This window comes from Protopterus annectens, chromosome 17.part0 (genome assembly GCF_019279795.1).
Source record: "Protopterus annectens isolate FY-2018-M chromosome 17.part0, PAN1.0, whole genome shotgun sequence".
NCBI classification, from domain to species: domain Eukaryota; kingdom Metazoa; phylum Chordata; order Ceratodontiformes; family Protopteridae; genus Protopterus; species Protopterus annectens.
The window spans coordinates 338,419,359-338,439,839 of NC_056751.1; the positions used below are offsets into that span (position 1 = coordinate 338,419,359).

A 20,481-nucleotide genomic window follows, 5' to 3' on the forward strand; every position below is an offset into this window, starting at 1 on the left:
TGGCAGTTAAACAACGAGAGGGGCTACAGTCCACTGTTACAACCCCATCACGCATATACTACATAAGTAGGTAAGGCTCCTAGCATCCTGATCTCTACTTCCCTCTGGTCATTAGAGTGTACCCTTTCATTAATGCAGTAACTTTGACAGTGAGGGTCATAACTTGTGCAAGCTCTGTTCATTGTATACATTGAACCTGATCACATGTTTGTATACATCAAAACACAAACACACATACACTATTTTTTCCATCTCTCTGTATGCCTCATGTACGTTCATGGATGATGCAGCATACAGTACAATAAATCACATCCGTTAATACAAGCAATCTGTAATCTGCCTCATCCTTGTACTACATCCTTAATATAATATGAATGTGCTACCTTATATATCAGTTTCTATGAATATGGTTGCTGTATGCTTGAAAAACTCACAGTTTTATTCCTGAACTCCTGACAACAATGTGATTTCCTCACAGGTTGCCTTACGCTGCCAGAGGAGACGTGTCCCATCTTTTAAATATTCCTGCACGGACTCAGTTGCTGCATCTCTGAACCTTCCTGGACACATTACAGAGTGTTGCAAAGATTCCCAGCAGGGTTAAAACTCTCATGAAATCCACACCCTCTGTAAAGACAAAAATGCAGTCTCCCGTGCTTCTGAATCCAGTACATGTCAGAACAATAATGCTGTAAATCCACGGAGGACAAAACATCAACAGCTTCCACTGATGCTCTCCTCTATCCTTAGATTGCAACAGCCTAATTTATTCTGCACAGGGCTGCTTCAGTACTCTGCTACCAAAGTCATGAACCCAGAGAGGAAATGACATCAAATGAGTCTCAGTCATGGTGGAGGAAAGCTGAAAGCTGATTATTAACCTACACAAATCATGGAGTATATTTGGGAAATAATAATCATTTTAATGTATAAATCAGGAGAACACACTTTTGTTTTCCTAAGCAGTAACGGCTACTGCCGGTTTCGGTGCCACCATCATCAGTTTCCTAAGACAGAGAGAAGCAATAAGCAGACCCCCGCTTTCAGCAGTAGTGCTAGAAAATCCTCTTCAGAATTAAAACTAGAAGCAAGAGAGGAAAACATCAATCCTTTATCTATAATTTCTCCCTAACTACCGCCTCCCAGCACTCTCACACATTGTTCCTATTGAGGAGCATAACAAGTGTGTGCAGTCTCTCTGTAAGGAAAAAATACACACACAGAGCAGTGATAGCAAAACAACCCTTTCAGAAGAATTCCAGTAATAATTACCAGTGAACTACTGCATTGTCTGCATCTTCCTTGTCCCAGTTACCCTCCCCCCAATTCAGACATCAATTCTCCACTATACATCCACATTCTAAAAGGAGGAGGGGGTGAATGCCAGCCAAAGTAAGAAGCTACTTATCCTTCTGAAGTCCTTTACAAGATGATCTGAGAAACTTTTATTTTAGCAGCTTTTTCTGGGACCTGCAGCTGCAGCAATATAGTATTACTATATTCTGTCTTAAAATGACTACTAAATGGCTTTAGAAATAGTTCTGTGGTTGGATACAGATGGGGAAAGTGTTGTACGCTGGTACTGCTTTTCTGTTAGCTGTCTAAAAGAATCATAAAACCATCACTGATTCTGCACCACAAATCTGACATCTCTAGTATTAGTATATTAGTACTAGTATTCTTGTCAGTGAACAGAAACATAAAACCAACAAAAGAAAGACAATGATTCTGCAAAGAAATATAATAAAGCAGTTCAATTTTTCTAAGTTTAACAACTGATTTTTTTTGTAATGATGTTTGGTATTCATAAGCAAGATTCAATGGTTTCCTAAAAATCTACGGAGTGCATGATGTCAGATTGGTAAATCTGTGTAGCTGTAAAGTAACCAATGTTCATCTGATGCTCTCCCACTACACTTTGTATGCAGCACTTCAGTTTATAGCAGCTACAGTGAAGCCAGTTACTAATATTTTCTTTCTTCAGCTTGTGGAATGACAACTAAATAACAGTACCTGTTTTCAGAACAAACCAGAGAGCAGAGAGTGTTCAACTAATTTGGTCAAATGTGTATGACAGATGTCAAGTCATTCTAACAGCTTTAGCATACGGAAGGAATTGGACTTTCTTGGCAACAGTACACATGCATGGTCGATATGACAGGAACCAAATATACTCCAGATTTTTTTTTTCTGTTAATTCCATATTAAGGCAGGCTGCTGCTCTCCCATTAACCCTCTACACATTCTTATATCTTTTAACTAAAAAAATCTTAGTTGCAGAGGGAAGTAAGGAGGCATCAACCTCCTTTACAAACAAAATGAATGATCTAGCGATGTACTTATCTATCCTTCTAATCCATCTCAACCTGTAAACCTACTTGTCTAGCTACCACTCTCTTCAAATAAATAAATAAATAAAGGCAGGTTGCATGCTGGGAGGGGAAATAAATCACTGAAGCAGTCATCGAGCAACAGGCATCTCACATCTCCGAAACCCAGTCATTCGCTATTCAAGACCTACATTGTGTGTATGCGTGTGTGTGTGTGTGTGTGTGTGTGTGTGTGTGTGTGTGTGTGTGTGTGTGTGTGTGTGTGTATGTATGTGGGGGTCTAACTTCACCCTGTCGAAGGCCGACAATATCGAAGCTGATATTGGTGGCACCAAAATGTCGAAAGCGAAAGTCATTGCACATGTAAACAGAAATCTCTAAGGGGCGATTTCCGTTTACTGCAATGTAGTGTGATTTCGGAATTGGTTTATTTAAGTAGCGGGGGGTGTGGGGGTGCAGGGGGGGTGCACCCCTGCATAGATAAATTTGTGTTGTGTTTGGGTGGGGGTTTTAGTGTGTGTTCGATGTTCGGGGGTTTCAACATTTTCGTTTCAATTATTATGCTGTTGAAAGTTTGAGTTTCCGACAGCATAGTATAAATACATATATGTGTATAAATATATATATATATATATATATATATATATATATATATATATATATATATATATGTATATATAAACACACACACACACACCCCTACATATATTTGTATCTATATATCTACATACATATCTATTTGGGACTCGGGCATTTGGTCAAAATGCTAAGTAGTTGACATCTATTTAATCGACCACATTTTGTAGGCAATATGCATATTGTTAACAGGCGTGCTAGATTGACATTCCCCGGGTAAGGTAATCCTTCCTTTCTCTGGGAATTGTGGGGATCTTGGAAATAGAATATACAATTAGCAAGAGGTGTGGGGAGCACAACTCCCCACGAGGTATGCAGGGGGCTTCCCCCTGCAAAAAATAATATATATATTTTTTGCTTGTTTGCATGTGGTGAGAATTTTCCCCGCGTATGCACAGTGGTCGACATTTTTATTATCAATCTTTTGTGGTTGGTCGTTTTGCTGTCGACAAAGCTGATTTTTCAACCAACCAAAGTTAGGTAATTCCATATATATATATATATATATATATATATATATATATATATATATGAGAGAGAGAGACAGATGAATGTTAGAAGGCTCAAACTGTCAAACCTAGGGAAATCAACTTATCACTTTTAAGCATTAAAACAGCACACCCTAAGTCATCTATTCAAACTATTATGAACAGAGAGAAGAATAGTTTGCACAGGGAGCGCAAGAGCAACAGCAAATGTTGGAAGTGGACAGCTGGTTGCAATCAGCCCATGCTCCTCATCCAAAAACAGATACTACAATACAAGAAAAAGTAGCTAAGGTACTTGAACTACTGTCTGCTACTGAATTTAATGGAAAGTTACATTAAGCTAAAGACTACATATGTCCAGTTTCCAAAAATAAAGAAGAGTATACAGGATACATCCAGATAAAATCACTTTAGCTAGAAGATCTAGGAGATTCAATGATACCCTCCCAGTGGAAGGAATAAAGACACCTTGTTGAAGTTTCCAGTAGTTTATTCAGTTAAGTAGGTAGATGGACAAGTGTTAGACTTATCCTTTATACTCTGTTTCTTGTTAGTCATGTCACCCTTTGGGTCACAGTTTCAAAAAATGGGTAAGAGCCACAAGTCAACATATAACCGGGGACCACAGTGGATGTCAAGCAATCAATCCATCTATCAATCCATTCATCTTCTAAGCTGTTTATCCTGGTAAGGATCATAGTGACAGCAGGCAATGTAAGATGGCTAGGATTCTCCATCATGATTAACAGTTTCTGGCTCAACCTGTAGGATCCTCAGGTGTTACCAGTTATGCTAAAAGATATAACCCCTTTAATGCGTCTTGAGTCTGATGCAAAGCCTGCTCCCATTGGCCATTGGCCAGAAGACCACTAGTTGGAGGCACCCAGTAGACATCCTCACAAGGTGCCCGAACCAGCTTAACTGACTTTTCTCAATTAACTGACTTTTCTCAATTCCAAAGAGCAGTGGCTGTACTATGTGACCATCCCAGATCACCAAGCACTTCACTCAGTCATGCAGAGTAAGCCAAGCTACCTTTTGAAGGAATCCAGTTTCTGCAGCTTGTATCAGAGAGCTCATCCTTCTGGTCACTACCCACAGTTCATGACCACATGAAGATGTAAGATAAGAGCTTTGTCTTAGCACTCAGTTCTTGTTTCACTACCACAGGCTAGTACAACTCATGCAACATTTCCACTAGTGAACTTATCTGCTGATCAATCGTTTGATCATCTACTGTCACCTGTAAAGAAGAGTCTGAGATAATTAAATTCCAGCACCTGAGGTAGCTGCCTTGCTACCCATCTGCAAAAGCCCTCTACCCTATCCTAGGTAAGAACCATGACCTCTAATATGGAGATGCAAATTTTTATCCAAAGCACTTTGTGCTCAGAAGTAGCCATATTCCAAGGGCCTCCTAGACTATTGAGTTCCTCATTCACTCTGAAGGAAGTCCAGCTACATGGCGAATGAACTTTATTTCTGCTGCATTTATAAGATATCTCATCCTTTCAGTTACTTAGCAAAGCTTGTGTTCACAGCTGAGAATGAAAACAGCGAGTGACCAGTATAATAAGAGACAACCCTTGCAATACTGCTGCACTCGTACACTAGTTCGTCTCAACACCTGTTTTAAAAAACATCCATGAGTAAATCCCCTTGACACTTGATCTCATCCACTTGAATTCACTGCTTCCCCCTTCACCTGCAGAGAGCTAGCCACCCTCTTCTGGGACAGAATCAGGCACTCTAATATTTAATTTTATTTATTTATTTATTTTATTTTACATTTGTTGACCAGGCTAGTCCAACTGGATACATGTCCATTTTCAGTGGAGGCCCGGGGAGAAAAGCTCCAAGATCATGGTTACATAAACAAATACAAGGACAAAGTTGAAACAAGTAAATACACTGACGATTAAAGGCAAAATAAAGCAAGCAAGTAGTTATATATATAATTTAAAGAGATACAGACTTGAACAGACGGACAAACAGGGCTATATTGTGGACCCTTAGGTTTTTGGGTTGGGTGGAGGCTTAGAGAGGCCTAGGTGAGGCAGGGACGTTAGCTATTAGTCTGGATTAGAGCAAGGGCATAACCATTGAGACTTCAGGAGTGCTCTGAGGTGTTTTTTAAATTGGTGCGGAGAGGACATAAGTCTTAGGTTGTTTGGGAGGGCATTCCAGGATTTTCCAATGGAATTAGCATATAGTGCTTCACCACCGGAGTTGTTAGATTTAATGGTCAGTACTTGTAGATTTTTGGAAGACCTGAGGGACTTAAGGTTAGAGTACGGGGTAAGTAGTTTGTTCAGTGAGGGGGTTTTATCTGGATGGTTGATAATTTTAAAAGCCTCAGTGAGTTGGTTGAGTTTGAGAATATTAGGCAGTTCTAGCCATTCTAGTGACCTTAGATTTAGGCAGTGATGGGTGCGATAGGGCATTCCAGTTATGAATCTGGCTATGTGATTGTAGGTAGTAGAAAGTTTATTAAGCTCTCTCTTCTGGAGGAAGGAGAATATCGGGGAGGCATAAAGGAGTGTGGAGAGGAGGTGGGTTCGGGCAATTGTTAGTTTGGTGTGCAGGGTTAAGAAGGTCTTTATTCTATACATGGACCCAAGTTTTTTGTTGACCGACTTAATGGTTAGATTTACATGCATATCAAATTTAGGTTTGTGGTCTATGGTCACCCCTAGTAGTTTGGTGTGGGAGACGGGGTAGATAATGGTACCATTGTTGGAGGACACATGGAAGGTTGGATTGTTGGTGTTGGGGGGTTCAATAGCTTGGGCGGTAGCTGGAGTGGGGAAAAATAGAAGTAGTTTGGTTTTGGTTGGGTTGAGTAGGAGTTTAAGTTCCAAGAACCATTTTTTGACTGTGGAAAAGCAGTTTTGGGTTGTGGCTTGGAGTTTGGCGAGAGAGACGTCTGAGCAGATCAGGGTGGAGTCATCTGCATATTGAATGCAGGTGGCTTTGGGAATGATAGAGTGTAGACCATTTATAAATATGGAAAAAAGAAGGACCGAGAATAGATCCTTGCGGGACACCAATATTGGTGGGGAGTAGGTCTGATAGGCTATTTTGCCACTGAACCGCCTGTTTTCTGCAAGAGAGGTAGGCATTAAACCAAGTTATGGTTGATTTGCTAAGATGAAAGGTTTCCAGTAAATGGAGCAATTGTTGGTGGTTGACCATATCGAAGGCTTTCGATAGGTCTAGAAAGAGGATATTAATTTGTTATTATGTTGTAGTTGACTGAGTCAACAAAGGAGAGGAGAGCAGTGGTTGTGCTGTGATGGGGGCAGAAGCCATGTTGGGTGTTGGATAGGAGGTTATTTTGTGTGAGGTGGGTAATGAGTTGTTTGTGGACACAGCGTTCCATAATTTTGGCTAGAGGAGACAGTATGGCTATGGGTCTATAGTTAGAAGTGTCGGTGGAGGACCCTCCTTTATGGAGGGGGATGATATAAGAGATTTTCCAAATAGAGGGAATAGAAGCTTCAGAAATGGTCCGGTTGATCAAGATTGAGACAGGGTAGGCTATGGCGTCAGATGCTATTTGCAAGTATTTGGCTGGGAGCAAGTCAGCCGCTAGGGTGGTTGGTTTAAGTTTTTCAAAAGTAAAAAGGGTAATATAGGAGGTGGAGATAGGTTGTAGGTTGAAGGCAGTTTGGGTTGGATCTTTGGTTGGGGTTGCAACCGAGGGAGAAGTGGCAAGCTTACTGGTGAGGGACTGGATGGTCTCAGTAAAAAAAGAATTAAAGGTGTTGGCTATTTCAGTTGGATCTTTATCCATGAGTTTTTCAGGGGTGGGGGTGGTAGATTTACCTGGATGTAGGAGGTGGTTGAAACCAGCCCAGAATTTTTTAGGATTATACTGATGTTTATCTTGGAGGTGACAGAAATATTGTTTTTTATCAGACATAATGGCTGCTTTGGTTGAATTTCTAAGCTGCAGGAACTTGATGTGATCTAGTGGGGGGGTTTGTGGTTCTCCATTTGTTCCAGGCCTGGTCTCTGAGTCTAATTTTAGATTTAGTATCTTGTGTTAGCCAAGGTGCTATTAGTTCTAGTAAGTCGCTTAGGAGCATGAGAATCGAGTATCTTGAGGAAAGTGTCATTAAAGTATGATTCACTCTCGTCTAAAGGTAGGGTTTTTAGGATGTGCCAGTTACAAGCCTTGAGATCAGCTAGAAATTGGTCTGGGACAAAATTTTTGCTGTTCCTAACTAGTCTAGTTATGGGGGGATTTCTAGTTGGACATTTGTGTTTTATAATAAATGTAGCAAGGTGGTCACTAAGGTCATTGGGAAGGGTCCCTGCAGTATAGTTGTTAGGATTCCTATTAGTAAGAATCCAGTTGATGATGCTCTCCTTTTGTTGGGCATGTCTAATTCTAGTGGGAGAAAGAATATTTTGGGAGAAACCATGTAAGTTAATGGGGAGAGGGTTTGATTGAGCAGAGTAGAAAGACCAGTCAATATTAACATCTCCTAAAATTATAGTTTCTTGGGGATAGTTGTTAGCGAGCCAACTAAGAGTTTGTTCAAGGTTTTCAACATTTTTGCCTGGTGGTAGGTAGATTACTATGAGATTAATACTTTTTTGACTGTTTAGGGATAGCTTCAGGGCAATCAGTTCCAGGTTAGGAACTTTTGGGGGTTGGAGTAAATTCATTGTGATATTCAAGGAGTTCTTGAACATGACAGCTATTCCCCCACCCTTTCTAGTTATTCGATCAGCCCTGAGGATATTATACCCACGTGGGATAATTTCCTCATCCTTAGTGCTTGGTTTGAGCCAAGTTTCTGAGAGACACATGATGTCAGGGGAGTGGGTTTCAAGCATGGCATGCAAGTTGTGGACTTTATTATTGATGCTTCTTAGATTAAAATGAAGCATAAGGAGGGAGTCCGCTGGGCTTCTTGCTGCATTGAGGGGGTTAGGCCCTAGGTCACTATTAGGGCCTGGGTTAGGGTGGATATCACCGTCTTTTGTGATGGATTTTTTCAAATAATCAAGTATTTTTTGTAGTTTAATTAGTAGTTTAAGATGGTCCCTTGTTGAGGATACTTTTGGGTGACAGAGAGTATGGTGAATACTTTTAGGGATCAGGTGAGTAGCAGGGTAGAGAGAGGGAGGGATGAGAGTAGTGGGATTATGGGAATGCAGGGAGGCCTGACCCTTGGGGAGGTAGACTCCTGTTAGGGCTTGGGTTTCATAGCTTGTTAAGAGATAAGGTAAAATAAGGAGTAAAAGTACAAGGGGGAGGGTGGTAAATGAATTTCTATCCATGGTGAGGGGTGAGGTTGATCGTGGATAGAGCTAGGTCAATTGGTATGTAGAAAGCTGGAGGAAGGAATAGTGTGTGTTAATGGAGAGAGTTTGGTAGGTGGGCAGAGTAGCCTTAGTAATAGGGACAGGCAGGGAAATGGAGGGCAGGTGTGATTGGGTGGTGGTAAGGGGATGGGCTTGATGACCAAATAAATGTAGAGGTAGTGGAATAGGGGCAGGGAGGGGCGGGAGCAAGCCCCAGCGCAGCGAGGGGCGGGCGAGGGACTACACCACAAAGATTTCCCTGGGTCTTAAAGGTAACCAGGTTCAACAGCAGCTTACTTAAGTTTTATTTAGAAAGAACCTGTTTTCATTTGGAGTTATTCTGCCTAATTCCAGTAGCAGAACGCTAGATAATTGAACAAACAGTTGGCAAATGATAGTTCTTTACCCTGAGTCACTTGTTGGAATCAGAGGTATTTGGTGGAGAGTAGTTTGTGCATTCGCACTAGTGGAGGGTCCGGGCTATCTAAGGTGGAAATAATGGAAAGAGATAGCGTCTTTAGTGATTAGGTAGCTTAGTTCAGTAATAGTCTGTAAAAGACAGTTAAACAATGCAGTAGGTAAGTAAAGTACAAAAGCACAATTCAACAGGAATTACTGATCTTAAGCACAATGTTACAGCTGGTAGGACTATGCAGAAATTTAATTACCTGAGCGACGCTAAAAATACACCACAAGGCATGCAATCAATCAGGAAGAGCGTGTTCTGCGAGTGAAACCCACACGCTAAACAGTATTTACAATTATTACAAAATGTACACCAGAAATAAAGCAGCTTGCAAGCTCTACAGGCATAAGACACACACTAAGCAGTTTTGCTAGGCTTTCAGTGGTTACATCAGAAAAATATATCAAAGTTTAACTTTCTAGTTGCAAAACACTCGCGTTCTACTGAGTACCAAAGTGAAATCACAGAATATAAGCACAGTCCACAGAATTAAATCACTGATGCAGTAAGGTTTACATTAGAATGAGCTCATACACACTGAAGTAATAAAAAGAACAGCATTTTGAAACAGTAAAACTTGCAGAGTTTAAATTGGTGAACCACATACCCTAAACAAGGAAATGGAACCATGCAGGTGGGTAGGTCTGACCCTGAACTTTTCCCTTGAGCAAAAGTAATGGCGGAAATCCACAAGGGTGCAATATAACCTCGCTGATGTCAGGGACTACACCACAAAGATTTCCCTGGGTCTTAAAGGTAACCAGGTTCAACAGCAGCTTACTTAAGTTTTATTTAGAAAGAACCTGTTTTCATTTGGAGTTATTCTCCCTAATTCCAGTAGCAGAATGCTAGATAATTAAACAAACAGTTGGAAAATGATAGTTCTTTACCCTGAGTCACTTGTTGGAATCAGAGGTATTTGGTGGAGAGTAGTTTGTACATTCGCACTAGTGGAGGGTCCTGTGCCACGCGGTGTGCATCTGGCTTGGGGGCTATCCTGAGTCACTTGTTGGAATCAGAGGTATTTGGTGGAGAGTAGTTTGTGCATTCGCACTAGTGGACTAAACAAGGAAATGGAACCGTGCAGGTGGGTAGGTCTGAATATGAAGGTTCTGATTTTTATTTCAGCTTTCTCATAGTCACCATTGAATTATTTTCAGTGTATATTACAGATGACATGTTACTTGAAGCCAAGAGGACAAAACCTTGTGCAAAACAGCAAAAATGCAAACATCAACTCACCAAAATGAATACTCTCCAGACCTTGGCTCTACATGGACATCCTCTCTCTAAAAATCACAAAAAGGATAAGGGGTAAAACACACCCTTGGCAGACTACTACAACTACCCTGAATGTATAAAACGTAATGCTAAGAATGGGAAAACAGCTGTCATGTCTCAAATATAGTGATCAAATGAGATGCAGTGGTTGATCTGAAAGTCACAAGGCATGGTGGGATGCATGGTTATATGCTTTCTAAGAGCCCACAAACAAATGTAGATAGTACTGCTCACCTCTCTGGTGTACAGGAATAAAGCCCTAACTATATCCCAAATGTAGAAAAATGGTGACTGCACACTGAAATACATTTTAAGATGAGGTTCAGAAAAGTAAACAAATACAGCCCTAACAAATGAGCTTTGGCTTACCGATGAGGTCTGGGCTTCACTAATAACAAACATGTCGGTACAGATAATTCTAATCATAATTTTAGAAATTAAGGGTGGCCACGGTGGTGCAGCAGTTAGCGTTGCCACCAAACAGCAAAAGGTTCTCTGGTTCGATCCTCAGCTGGGGTGCCTTCTGTGCGGAATCTGCATGTCCTTCTTGTGGTTGAGTGGGTTTCCTCAGGGTGCTCCGGTTTCCTCCCACATCCCAAAGACATGCTGCAGGTGGATTGGGTACTCTAAATTGGCCCTAGGCATGAGTGCGTGCGTGTGTGTGCCTTCTGTGGAAGGTTGGGTGCCGGGCTGGCAACTCAACACCATAAAACTCCACTGCCAATCATGAGTGGCTAGGTGATCCACTGTGGCGACCCCTAACTGGGAAAAATCTGAAAGAAGATGAAGAAGGAAGTGTTGAAGAATGAGAGTCTGCAAAGACTCTCTTAAAATTAAATATGGTAAATATATTTATTTTATTTACAAGAGCACTGTTTAACCTGCAAACCCAGAAGGAGTGCAATACTAATTACTTTATACAAAGCAGAATGCGCTGTCCTCTCCCCCAACTGTAATTACTCATTGTAATTAACAACCTTCCAAACCTGAAACTGTGGTTTAATTACTGACTGAAACCTATCTGTGACAATCACCTCAATTAACCTAGTGTCACGTTCCAAAAGGCTATGCATACAGTGGTCATTTTGGCAACACTAAGTTTAATACTGGAGTAAAGCTGGAATCTTTTCAGTTATATACTTGGATCTTGAATAAGCACTAAAACCACTGCTCGTCACTGGAAGCTATCATATTTTAAATATGAGCACACACAGCAACACTGAAGAGCTGTGGAGATGCTTTAAACACATTACTAGGCTTGGTCTCCCCACAGACGTTCCTGACCCTTCATACTGAGGTTTGTAATGCATTCTTAATAGATATATTACTGGGCTTGGTCTCCAGGCAGATGATCCTGACCTTTCATACTGAGATTTGTAATGCATTTTACATGCCAAATTTCTACCATCTCAGGGGATGTCATGTATGTCAGTTTAATACAGATTCATAGTACTAGAACACAGCAATCCAGAGAAAACAATGTCTAAGGATTCAGCTATTTTTCCATTTTAGTGACAGTCAGGAAGGGCACTATCTTCTGACTACAAAACAATGACACTAATTTCTATTATTATTTGACAAAATAGCATTAATATCCATAATATGAAAATACAGACCACTCACTAACAGTATTCATCCCTGCTTCCTTCTAACAGTATTCATTACTTATCAAAAGCAGCTGACATTGAACTTAAACAATAAATACCCTAATGCCGCAGACAAATTCCAGTCCAACCCAATATCAAGCCCCCCCCCACCCATAAAAGCTTTGCAATCACATTAGCACATTTAAACAGCATTAATTATAAACTGTCAACATTGAGATCTGGGTTTTACAAAACAATCCCTCAACAGTAGCCCCCACAGAATCTTGGATAAAAGACTACTGGCTGTACAACTTTCTAAAACACCACCACCACCACCACTGTTTCTTCAATAATAGACCTGAAAGAACGAGAGGTGGATTTGTACTCCCCTTCATTAAACAGAACCCTGGCATACAAGGCAGGCACGCTACTAGATTCTAACACCTCAAAGAAAGCTACAGATCCCAAATGGCTGCTACAGCAAGTTACATTCAATAATACATAATCAACAACATTATCCTTATTGTGCATATCTCCCCCAGAGACCCTAACTTTATCTGATAATTACTTAGATTAGGCAATACAAAAGCCTTATACTTCTGGACCTTCATTTCAACTGGCTAGGATCCCAAAGAACACATGTAAAATGTACACTGCCTAGGCACAGTTTAACACAGCTGGTTCAGCAGCCAACAGCAGCACTGCATCACTCATTCTCCAACTCCTCTTCACTATTTGATATTGCAACAAGTAGATCTATGTTAGAAGGTTGACTACCCAAAATCTAAAAGTTCATACCATCGATTCCGTATTATCAAAACACCACAACATCAAACTGACAGAAAATTGATCCATTTAACACCCCCTCTAACTCCAAGATCACACTACAGCTCAGAATGTGCAAAATCCTAATCCCTACCGTATGTCAATTTTATACAACCACCTACTTCCACTGTGCGATGTGCAAACATTCAATCTTCTGGCAGTTATATGTTACGGTGCTTCTGCAATGTGAGATTAATGTTATAACTATTAATATTTTGGCTAGTTAACATTCTAACGTAGATCCTCTATAACTAATACACCTGAAAAAGGTCTAACATATTTCCATTTTACCAGATTCTCTTAGCAACCATAATCCAGTCATGTCTTACTGATCTCCTTTAAATTACTTCACCCTACAACAATTTATATGTTTCTTACATCCTTTCAGTCAAATGATCCAGGACTTTCTATGATACTAACCCAGTCACTGCCCTTAATACTTTCTTTAACATGCTAACACAGATGAAAAAAATAACTGAGGAAATTAAGAAAAAGAGGTACCTCATCTACAAATTTAACATCAGCTATTAGAAATATCTTAAAACAAAAGCTTGGAAAATCTGGAAAAAAAAAAGGTCTGACTAAATCTAAGTGACAAACTGGAATACTGTGAGTTGAAAAAAAAGACTCACATTGGTAACAGCACTGCAAATGTAACATACATAAGAGCAATTATCCAGTATTAACTTTCCAAACAAAATGTCATGAAGAACCAGAAAAAAATGACAAACATGCAACAACCTAAAAATACTCACATCCCCCTAAGCACTGGCCTCTTAAATGGAATAAAATCACTTATTTCCACAGACCTGACAACTACAAGTTCATAAGTAAGTACTAGGCAATTAGTCTGAGGACCATTACAAGCCTAGCCAAAAACTCTTGCTAAAAGGTTTCCTTCAGCCTCAAGGAGGGTAAGACAAAACAGACTGGGAAGAATATCAGGATGCCATTCCAATTACTTATGGTTACCTTGAAAGTGGCAAGGGTGCTACTTTGCCTGACATGTAGTATAAATGTATTCCAAATGAGAGGCATGCTGAGATATGAATGTCTTACCCAGTGTCTTGCTTGTCTCTTGGTGAAGGTTTATTTCCTGTAAATAAATATTGGAGGTATTATTTGTTCTGTGAAAGAATAGGAGATCGAAGAGAGTTGGATCTTTCTTGGCTCAAAAGGCTAGAGACAGATCTCAACAGAGAAGTCTACAACAGATCGAGTACAGAGAAAGCGCTACCAGTCTGTTTTAATTTTTGGGGCCACTGATCTTTTTTAACTTATAAATCTCTGAGTTCTCTCAATATGAATGATACATTTAAATACATGCCAAATGGTGCATTCCAGTCACTAACAGATCAGATAATACCAGAGTAAAAGGGAATTAAGGCTTCTTTGGATCTAATGGAAACTCTTTTGGAAGTCAGTCAGATAGAAGGCTTGCTGAACTACTGTGAAAACAGGAATCAACTGAAATGCCTAGATCCCTTACAACAGTGTCAGTGTCTGATTGGAGGTGTGTGTCACCTATATGGTATGTGAAAATGTTTGCTGACCAAAATGAATTACTCTAGATTTTTTCACATTTGAGGCCATTGTCTTGCACCAGTTGTTAGCACAGTCTAACCTATGCTGGAGCAATTGAGAGTCAGTGGTTGTTGAGTAACAACTCCCAATTTACAATTGTCTGCAAACTTAGATAATCATAGGCCAAGAGCATTGGCTTGAAGATCTTAAAAAGAGAGAATAAACAGGACAGGGCCCAACATTCAGCCTTGTGGTACACCAATGGTAACTTTTTTTTTTCAGAAATGGCACCTGTTACTCTAACCACACAGGTTCTGTCAGAAACCAGTTAGCTATCCACTGCACAGCATAAGGATTTATATTCAGATTTACCAGTCTGTCAATAATGCCTACATGAGGTATAAGACGTTAGCCATGTACATACTACATAAACGCTATCCACTGCTTTGTCAACTTTGTCAGAGAAATTAATGAGCTAAAAGAGGCAGGACCTTCCTCTGGCAAAAGTAAATTGATGAAGGTCCAGGAGTAAGAGATTTTCAATGTCCAAATTAATGAAGTCTGAGGGAATATGGTCCATAGCTTTACATACGTGGTGAGTGAGACTAACAAATCTATAGTTACCAGGGGCTGTGGTTGGCCACCCTTGTGTAACAGCAACACAATGGCTATTTTCCATGCATTATGAATGTAACCAGTGGAATGGCTTAGATTAAAGAGGTTAAGTAGTGCTTCAGATAGATTATATTTGGCACTGATAATCATGCAACCTGGTATATTACCAGGCCCATGGATGAAGTGTCCTTAGCTCTGGAGAGGGCTGAGAGAACTTTTCAATAGTAATTAAAGTGGGTGGCTGGGATTGTGAAATCTGTGGAATAGCTATTTGGTTTTAGATCTTAACTTCCTGACATAGTTAAGGAAAAAATTGTAATTATTGTTTATTTTAGAGGTTAATTTAAGTTCATACTTAGATCTGAGCTTCTTAATCGTTCCCTTAATCTCTTTATTAGTTTGCTTAAGTTTGCTCTTAAGACAGACAGAAAGAGACTTCTTAAAGCACAAAGCCATTTTGTTGTCTTGTATAATGTATTTATATGGGTGTTACACCACGGGGGTTCATTTTAAATCGCTCATTATATTTGGTGCAGACAGGGACTGCCTTATCACTGCAACTATTTATGTGGAAGTAGAAGTCAGAGGCATAGGCAGCAGCTCTAGCAATGGGTCCACTGGAGAAGAATGAAAGTGTATGCATTTAGGTCATCAAGTAACAGAAGGTTTGCTTTTGAGAAGCCACAAAACACAGAGGTATTTACAGGGAAGTGCCACCAGTTTTGAAGGAAGACTTCTGATCTAAAAAGGCAGTTTACGACATATGGAGATATGCAAGAAGTGGACAAGTTTTTGAGGACTAGATCAAGGAAACTGGGATGCTAGAATGATGTTTCACCATATGTCAATAAAAATTAGCATTTATGAGGTCAAAGAAGCATTGGGCATGCTGATTACTGGCAGCATAGGTCAGCCATTTCATTGATAGATAGTTAAGTCCTGCACAAGAAAGGTGTTGGGTTTAGTGGAAATTTTAACTTATTGTGTTAAGATAGCTATCGAGCTTAGATGAGAACATTGAAATGTTTTATAATTAGCTAAGAAGTGACAGTTATAGTCTTGTTAACATTGTTAGCCCCCAAACCAACTTCTTAACCACTCTCTACTCATTCTTTAATGTCTACGGACTTCTCCTCTTATACTTTGAAAAATATTAAGGTACAGCAGTACTGGAAGAATTATACGCCTCACAGCAAGAGGTTTTTCGGTTCAATTCTCGGCTGGGGTGCCTTCTGTGTGGAGTCTGCATGTCCTCCCTGTGGACACGTGGGTTTCCTCCGGGTGCTCCGGTTTCCTCCCACATCCCAAAGACATGCAGTAGGTGAATTGGACACTCTAAATTGGCCCTAGTTGTGAGTGTGTCCGTGTGTGTGCCTTTTGTGGAAGGTTGGGCGTTGGGCTGGCAACTCGACACAGTAAAACTCCACTGCCAATCATGAGCAGACAGATGATCCGCTGTGATGATCCCTAACCGGGAAAAAGCTGAAAGAAGTAGTAGTAGTAGTACTGGAAGAATTACACAATTTAGACACTCAAAAATCAGCACTTAATACCATACCCAAAAGATTCATACAAATTGTCAGCATATGTCTACAAACTATTATGTCATATTTATAATAAAACTTATCACTACTATTCAGTACTCCTGGAAATATGCAACCCAAGTCCCAGTGCCGCAAACCAAAAACTGGGCTTCAGCATCAGACATCTAACCAACTGCCTTACTTTCTCCACTAATTAAAAGTTTGGAAAAACACAATACAATCAACTGAGGGGGATATATCCCTAACTATGTCAAGCTCTCTAGCAAACAACATTGCTTTAGAAGCAGTTGCAATAGCCAAACATCTGTTTATACAGTGACTAATTAAGTTTATCCGAACATGAAAAACTGAAGACTAGCAGGTGTTCTATTTATTGACCTAAAGTGAGTATTTGAATCCATCAACCATGCACCTTTGCCCAATGCATTACCTAACTCTGGCAACTGTGACAATGCCTAGAAATGGATCTTAGCCTATGTACAACAGAGAGCTTTAAAATTTAAACACAGACAATAGATTAAAAAGTGGCATCTCCTCGCATGAAGTTCCTTAAAGTGCCATTCTAGGCACCCTACTATTCTCATTTTTTTTTTTATGAATAATTTACTATTTGACTTACTTAAGTTAAACTGCATGCTGTACACCGATGACATCATAGTACTCAGCTCAGAATACTCGCTATAAAAACTACAATGTGATGTGCCTCAAAATTTTAGTGTCATTTAGTGCTGATTATCTACAATGGACTTAGTTATTTGTGTTTTTTGGCTTTTCCCGGTCAGGGGTCGCCACAGCGGAACTCCTGTACACAAATGATTGGTAGTTGATTTGTACGTGCTGAGTTACCAGCCCTGACGCACAACCTTCAACGAAGGCACGCCACATTCACGCATGTCTCCATGCAGAAGACGCTCTTAGCTGAGAATCGAACCGGACAGCTTCTTACTGTGAGGCGACAACGCTACCGGAGCACCACCACCGCGGACAATGGACTTAGTTATTAACTGTCAAAAGCTATTACTACGAGACTCAGAACTCATCCTGTAAAAAACTACAATGGTGCTCAGAACCCACCAATAAATCAAACCTTAGCCTACTGTTACTATTGCCAGCTTTCTAAGAACACCTTTCCCCCAAAATATTCATAATATCATTACCATAGCCTTAATTAGCTAAGACATACTTACATATAATCTCTCTGATCTATTTCCCCTTGTAGTAAGGAAAACCCTAACAATACAAATGATAATGCCCAAAACTTAGCATTATTTACACATAACTATGCAGAGTACATACCTACAGTTCTCAAATGACAATAAATTAAATATACAGTCTTATATCCTTCGACAGTTCCAGAGATCTCAGTTAAAACATACTTAAAAGCCAGTTTGTTGCCAAGAACAGTCAGAGCAACTTTGATTCAACACTGGTTTACTTATAAACTACTGCACTGCTCCTACTGTCCTCCATTACCTACAATACTTTACCACATAAAATGTAGCTATTGCCTTTGGTTAAAATGAACCAGTGCCATATTGCTAATAAGGTACTGTTTCACAAAGGATATCGGGGAAAAAAAAGCTTTTGTATTAGCTGCCTGGAACTCATATCAAAGCATTCATAAATTCAACAATTTTAATAAATTTAAAAAAAGCTATCCCAACATTTCACTAATGAGTGCTGATGTTCTTGGCTTGATACAGGTAACTACGCAAACTAAAGCAGCATATACAACTGCATACAAGTCAAGTAACTAACATTTTTATACACATTGCTATGAACTGATTGTACATTTGTATATGGGGTACCCCAGTGTATATAAAACAATGCTTCCTATCAAAATTCCTCTACACAACTTAAGACATACTTCTAATGTTCCTATATTTGCTAAACACTTAGTCAAAGTTCTACTTTTTTTCCTGTACAATGATTCAGTTGTCTAACACTGTCAACTTTTTATTGTAGCGGACATATTTTGCTGAATTATATGAACCACTTATAGAGAACCAAAAAGCGAACCACAGGAACCAGAAAACTCCACACTCCTGGACACTGGATAAATTCCATTTATTTGTTGTCAATTCTAAGTTAAACTAGTAGCAGCAAAGTAACAGTATGATGAAAAATCAGAAAAAAATGAATAGCAGCAAAAACTCAATCCAAAAATGTCCAGAAAGAGAAATAGCAGCAAACCAGTCTTTCAAGGAAAATACAACGAACAGCAACACATAAATCTCCTAGCACCTCGGCTATAAGAGCCTTTTCAGAGTACTTTCTGTATAAAAAGCAACCTTTTATATATAAAAATCAGATCAAGTAATCTATTAAACATTCGCCTAAAATAGGTGCAAGCAATTAAACATCAAAATTAATTAAAAATGAAATAAGAAATTTATGCTCTTCAAGTAGCATTCCTATATAAAACCTTTCCAGTGACATTCTCTATTTAGTCCTGCAGGTTGTAATGTATTATATTTTTATATAGGAATTGATTATTTATAAGAAGATATTTCATTCTATTTTCACTTATATAACTAGAATTAATTTGTTCCAAAACAGATAGTTTTAAATTCATAAATTCACCCCCATGTTTTTTATTACAATGTTCTGCAAGTGGGCTCATTATTTTATTATTTCTAATGTCTTTCACATGTTCTTTTATTCTTTCTCCTAGGCTTCTTTTTGTTTCACCAATATAAAACTTACATGCTTGATGGCATAAATTACCCCTACACTTGTGTAGTGTCTTTTAGTATGAAATATTTTACCATTAATTTGTTGAAATGTGTTTGCTATGTATTGGCATATTGTACATTTACCACATGCTGTAGTTCCAATTTCTATTTTTATGTTTATTATTTACTTTGGTATTTTATAGGTACTATGCACTAAAAAAATCCTTTAAACTCCGGCCCCTTTGATATAAAAATTTAAGTTGAATTTCTAAAAGTGAAACAATTTCTCTTCTCGTAACATTCCAAAAAATCTTCTAGCAGTTTTTACAACTTCTTTGAAAATATAGTATATTTCTATACAAAGATTATTGTTTGTTCCAGATCCCATCCCTTATCTATATCTATACATTCATTATCAACATTTTTATTTCTGGAATCTGTTCTCTTATGTCCAAATATTCTATTATAACTATCTTTCACTACTTTTTCTGCATAGCCTCTGTCTATAAACATAACCACTACTTTTGAAGCTTCTCTCTTAGCATCCTGCACAGCACTACATAATCTCTTGATCCTAAGGGATTTTCCCATGGGGTAAATCTATTAAAGTATGTGTTGGATGACAGCTTGACGCATGGAACATGTGACTAGACTGTTGAAATTTTCTATAAATTTGAGTTATTTTTCCATCACATAACCTTTCCAAGGTCAAGTCCAAATAATTTACCCTTATACCTTCCTGTAGTCCATCATACTTTATTTGAAATATATTATTCATGTATGTATTTGATAAATGTATCAACTTCATTTATTCCCCCTTACAAATAAATATGAGGTCATCTATGAATCTAAAGTATCTTATCACAAAATTTCTGTAAACATTTTGCTGAATGCTTAAAGTTCTTGACTACCTATCAGGCTGAAATCAAGGCTGAAAAGTATCCATGAACCATCCCATCAATGCAGTTAAAGTAACAAAGTAAATAATACCAGCATTGACATACTTCAGAAACATTTCTAACTTACTAAATAATCACTAAAAATGAGTCTGGAACAGTATTAAAATTTGTGTTGTTCTTCTAGCAAGTTATGTAGTTAAGTCTTCTGTAACATAGTGCATTATTACTTCTGCCTGAAAAACATATTGCACAGAAGGGACAAAACTTTTAACTGCCTCCATCCACCAGTGCTA

At 39.0% G+C, this 20,481-nt stretch overlaps 1 protein-coding gene across 5 annotated transcripts in view; it reads right to left on the reverse strand.

Annotated features, from left to right (window-relative positions):
• DAGLA (diacylglycerol lipase alpha) overlaps positions 1-20,481 on the reverse strand; it is a 2,305,179-nt gene that overhangs the window by 1,197,714 nt on the left and 1,086,984 nt on the right. Inside the window, exon 1 of one of the 5 annotated variants that reach the window (XM_044059504.1) lies at positions 435-950. The exons of the other annotated variants lie outside the window; for them this stretch is intronic. The gene's annotated coding sequence lies outside the window, so the exon portion shown is untranslated. Of the gene's footprint in view, positions 1-434; positions 951-20,481 lie in introns of those variants that run through there. 5 annotated transcript variants of the gene reach the window in all.